Source organism: Lepus europaeus, chromosome 7 (assembly GCF_033115175.1).
Source record: "Lepus europaeus isolate LE1 chromosome 7, mLepTim1.pri, whole genome shotgun sequence".
Classification (NCBI taxonomy): Eukaryota; Metazoa; Chordata; class Mammalia; order Lagomorpha; family Leporidae; genus Lepus; species Lepus europaeus.
In genome coordinates this window covers 9,001,387-9,007,386 of record NC_084833.1, presented here as the reverse complement: position 1 = coordinate 9,007,386, position 6,000 = coordinate 9,001,387, and positions in this window count along the sequence as shown.

Genomic DNA, 6,000 nt, shown 5'->3' with positions numbered 1-6,000 from the left:
CCAACTTCCCTTGGGTCTCTATACTTGTTTCTCCTTCTTCTTGGAACACTCATCCCCAGATATTTCCTTGGATATGACCCTCAATTCATCTCAGCTACAACACCACCTCCTCCTACAGGTTGCCTTGCACCACTTCATCAGATTTGGATTGCTTGTTTTCTTGCAGTTTTTGCTACTTTACCAGATCTCTACTATATTGGTAGGTTTTTAAGTTGTCTCCCTCATTAGAAAATGAGCTCCAGAAGAGAAAAGGCCCATCTGTCTTTTTCCTACAACTGAATCTACAGCACACAGCAGAGGGTCCACATTGCATGAGATGTTCCATAGCAGTAGACAAGAGTTGTAAACAATCATCGAATCTCAAAATGTCCATTTCACTCTATTACATTACATTTTAGGTTCTCTATTAGTTACCTCAGATCAGGGAAAAGATATGTTATCTGCGTTTTGGGGACTGGCTTATTTTGCTAAGTATAATGGTGTTAATATAGAGCAGGAAGAAGGGTTGGAGGGCGGGCAAGAGGGAAGGTGCGATGGGAAGTATCACAATGTTCCTAAATCTGTATATATGAAATACATGAAAGTTGCATAACTTAAAGGAAGTTTTAAAAAATCTTCCAGTTCATTGAGGCACTAATAACTACTCTGGCAAACTTGAAATACCTTCTGTATACATTACAGATGAAGGAAGTATACCTCCAGAAAGAAGACTGCAATGCTCATATAGCCCAGCTCTGTTTTTACCAAGACAGATAGATATACAGGTTATGAATCTGTATATACCATGAAGAAGAAGGGGAGAAGAACAAGTATAGAAAGAGGTCTATGACGTTAAAAAGGAAGGAACATGGGTTTACAGAGGACATAACATATTGTGATAGAGGCAAATGTTATGAAAGGACTAGTTCAAAGAAAATGTAGTATATGCATTATGGAATACCAAAAATGAATGAAATCCTGTCAAATCCTGTCTTTTGCAACAACTGGAAAGCACTACGCTAAATGAAATAAGCCAGTCCCAAAAAAACACATATCATATATTTTCCCTGATTTGTGGTAGCTAATATACAGAGTACAAAATATGTAATATTTTTAACAAAATTGACATTATGATATTTGATGACTGTTTACAGCCCTTCTCTATACTGTTGAGGAACAGTGGACTTCCTAGTTACTGCTCATTGAAGTCTTTGGTTAGTGGAGGGCTAATTTTTGCTTATAAAATAAACTTAAAATTTGTCATTGTATAAAAAAGGAACAATAAAAAGGAGAAAGGATGAAAATGTTGGTGGTAGGGAGGGTAGGGTATGAAGTATAATTATGCTCTTAAATCTGTATGTATGAATTATAAGAAATTTGTACACATCATATAAATAATTTTTTAAAAATAAAATAGAAAAAAACTCAAGAAATTAAATTAGAGATGATAAAGGAGACATTAAAATCTCAACACCTCTGTAAAACAAAGGATCATAGCAAACTGGTATGAGAAACTACATACTAAGAAACAGGAAAACTTCAAAGAAATGAGTAAATTTCTGAATGCATAAAATCTATCAAGGTTAAATTAATTGCAGGTCAGTGCCACGGCTCACTAAGCTAATCCTAGAACCCCAGGTCCTAGTGCCAGATTCTGTCCAGGTTGCTCCTCTTCCAGTCCAGCTTTCTGCTGTGGTCCGGGAGTGCAGTGGAGGATGGCCCAGGTCCTTGGGACCTGTACCCGCATGGGAGACCAGGAGGAAGCACCTGGCTCCTGGCTTTGGATCGGATCATGCCGGCCGTAGCAGCCACTTGGGAAGTGAACCAATGGAAAAGGGAAGACCTTTCTCTCTGTCTCTCTCTCTCACTATCCACTCTGCCTGTCAGAAAAAAAAAAAGAATGGGAATAAGATAGAGAGGAGATGTACAGTTTGGCATACATTCCCTTGGACTTATCCTAAGGGTAAAGCTAAAAACTTGGCATGGGACTCCAAATCCCATTAAGCTGGGTAGTACTTTTGCCGTCTTACTAGTTAAAGTGATCATTTTAAGTGTGTAACCGATCATATAAAAAAGAATAAGTGTCAAAGGGATCACATAAATAAGACTAGTGGGCCTGTGCCATGGCTCACTAGGCTAATCCTCTGCCTGCAGCACCGGCACAATGGGTTCTAGTCCCAGTCGAGGCGCCGGATTCTGTCCCGGTTGCTCCTCTTCCAGTCCAGCTCTCTGCTGTGGTCCGGGAGTGCAGTGGAGGATGGCCCAAGTGCTTGGGACCTGGACCCTCATGGGATACCAGGAGGAAGCACCTGGCTCCTGGCTTTGGATCGGCACAGCATGCCGGCCACAATGCGCCAGCTGTAGCGGCCACTTGGGGGTAAACCAATGGAAAAAGGAAGACCTTTCTCTCTGTCTCTGTCTGTTTGTCTCTCTCTCTCTCTATCACTGTCTAACTCTACCTGTCAAAAAAAGAGACTAGTATCTGCTAATACTAACTGATAGAATTTAAAAGGAGAGAATGATCCAACATGGGAAGCAGGACACACAGCAGACTCATAGAATGACAAATGCCCTAAACAGCACTCTGGCCTCAGAATCAGCCCTTAAGGCATTGGCATTTGGATCTGGCTAAAAAGCCCATGAGAGCATTTCAGACAGGGAAAGCCAAGATACTGTGGCAAAAAATGATCTACATGAAGTATCTCTGTGAGTAGATTCCAGTGGAAAGAAGGGGTCATCAAAGAAGGAATACGACATATCGTATTTCCTCTCTTAAGGGAAGAGAGAACTTCCACTTTGATTATGGACCTGTCTAAATGCTGATGGAGTTTGTGGACTCTAAAGGCTTCCATAGCCTTGGTAGCTCATGGCAATGCCTCAGGTGATTTCTGACATCATAAATAAGAGTGTCGGATCCGGCGCTGTGGCGCAGCAAGTAAACACACTGGTCTGAAGTCCCAGCATCCCATATGGGCACCGGTTCTAGTCTTGGCTGCTCCACTTCCAATCCAGCTCTCTTTTATGACCTGGGATAGCAGTAGAAGATGGCCCAAGTCCTTGGGCCCCTGTATATGCATGAGAAACCCAGAAGAAGCTCCTCGCTCCTGGCTTCTGATTAGCACAGCTCCGGCCATTGCAGTCATCTGGGGAGTGAAGCAGCAGACGGAAGACCTCTCTCTCTGTCTCTACCTCTCTCTGTAACTGTCTTTTTTTTTTGACAGGCAGAGTGGATAGTGAGAGAGAGAGACAGAGAGAAAGGTCTTCCTTTTTGCCATTGGTTCACCCTCCAATGGCCGCTGCGGCCGGCGCATCGCGCTGATCCGAAGCCAGGAGCCAGGTGCTTCTCCTGGTCTCCCATGCGGGTGCAGGGCCCAAGGACTTGGGCCATCCTCCACTGCCTTCCCGGGCCATAGCAGAGAGCTGGCCTGGAAGAGGAGCAACCGGGACAGAATCCAGCACCCCAACTGGGACTAGAACCCGGTGTGCCGGCGCCGCAAGGCGGAGGATTAGCCTGTTAAGCCACGGCGCTGGCCATCTCTCTGTAACTGTCTTTCAAGAAAATAAAAATAAATCTTTAAAAAATAAATAAATAAATAAATAAGAGTGTCAATTGTTAAATCAACAACAGGTGTCACTGTGTACTTATTCCCGATGTAGTACCTCTGTCCTTAATGAGTTGTATTATGAGAAAAACAGTGAAATTTGTCTTCAAACAGTATAATTTGTGTGTCTGTCTGGGTGCAAACTATTGAAATCTTTACTTAGTATAAAGTTGGTATTCCATATATAGAGATAATTAAAATGAATATTAATGAAGAATGGGATGGGAGAGAGAGTAAGAAGTGGGACAGGAGTGGTGGGGGGAGGATGGGTATTGGGGAATGAACTGCTATATTCCTAAAGCTGTGCCTATGAAATGTGTATTCATTCAATAAAAGCTTTCTATAAAATAAAAATAAAATCACTATGGGAGACCAGAGTAGGAAGTCTATCTTCTGTAACTACTTTAAGGTGTGCCAATGCATCATTCCTGCCAATGAGGAGGAAAAAAATTTCCTGATGACTTATAGAAAGAAGGTTTTTGAGAAACCACAGTCTGCTCCCGGTTGTTGGCAATGACTGGAATCCCCGCATGGGTTCTATCAAATCTAATTGAAATTACCTCTGTGACTGTGGCTGGGGCTGTGGCATAGTAGGCTAAGCCTCTGCCTATGGTGCTGGCATCCCATATGGACAATGGTGCATGTCCTGGCTTCCAATACAGCTCTCTGCTATAGCCTGGAAAAGCAGTAGAGGGTAGCCCAAGTGCTTGAGTCCCTGCACCCATGTGGGAGACCTGGAAGAAGCTCCTGGCTCCTGGCTTTGGATCAGCCCAACCCTGACTATTGCATACCTAAAAAGAGCTGGCATAGCCATCTTAATATCAGACAAAATAGACTTTAACACAAAAACTGTTAAAAGAGACGAAGAGGGACAATATAATGATTAAGGGATCAATTCAACAGGAAGATGTAATTATTATAAATGTATATGCACCTAATTACAGGGCACCAGGCTATTGAAAAGATATGCCAAGGGAATTAAAGGGGGAAATAGACATTAATACAATAGTATTGGAGGACTTCAGTACACCACTTTCAGCAATGGACTTATCAACCAGACAGAAAATAAACAAGCAAACAGCAGATTTAATGGATGCTATAGACAAAATGGACCTAACAGATACCTACAGAACATTTCATCCTACACTTGAAGAATACATATTCTTCTCAGCAGTGCATGGAACTTTCTCTAGGACTGACCACATACTAGGAAATAAAGCAAGTCTCAGCAAATTCAAAAGAATTGGAATCATACCATGCAGCTTCTCAACCACAATGAAATGAAGCTGGAAATCAGCAATTCAAGAATCTATGGAGCATATGCAAACACATGGAGACTGAAAAACATGTTCCTGAATGAACACTGGGTCATAGAATGAATGAACACTGGGTCATAGAAGAAATCAAAAGAGGAATCAAAAACTTTTTGGAAGAAAATGAGGATAACAACACAACATATCAAAACTTATGGGACACAGCAAAAGTCGTGTTAGAGGAAAGTTTATAGCAATAGGTGCCTACATCAAGAAATTGGAAAGGCACCAAATAAATGAGCTATCAATGAAACTTAAGGATATAGAAAAATTACAGCAAACCCAATACAAAGCTAGTAGGAGAAGAAAAATAATTAAAATTAGAGAAGAAATCAACAAAATCAAAGTCAAAATAATTACAAAAGATCAGCAAAATGAAGAGCTAGTTTTTTTAAAAAATAAACAAAATTGACACATCATTGGCCCAACTAACCAAAAAAGGAAAGAGAAGACCCAAATCAACAAAATTAGAGATGAAAAAGGGAATATAACAACAGAAACCACAGAAATAAACGTCATCAGAAATTAGTACAGAGTTGTATGCCAGCAAACAGGGAAATCTAGCAGAAATTGATAGATTCCTGGACACATAAAACCTACCTAAACTGAACCAAGAAGACATAGAAAACCTAAACAGACCCATAACCAACAATAGCAAATCAAACAACCCTATCAAGAAGTCGGCAAAGGACTTAAATAGATATTTCTCAAAAAAGGAAATCCTAATGGCCTACAGACATATGGAAAAAATATTCAGGATCACTAGCCATCAGAGAAATGCAAATCAAAACCACAATGAGGTTTCACCTCACTCAGTTAGAATGGCTTTCATACAGAAATCAACAAACAACAAATGCTGCCGAGGATATGGGGGAAAAGGCACCCTAATCTACTGTTGGTGGGAATGCAAAATGGTAAGGCCACTATGGAAGGCAGTTTGGAGATACCTCAGAAATCTGAATATAGCTACCCATCCCACTCCTCAGAATTTATCCAAAGGAAATGAAATCAGCATACAAAAGAGACATCTGCACCTCTATGTTTATTGTAGCTCAGTTCACAATACCCAAGACATGGAACCAACCTAAATGCCCATCAATGGAAGA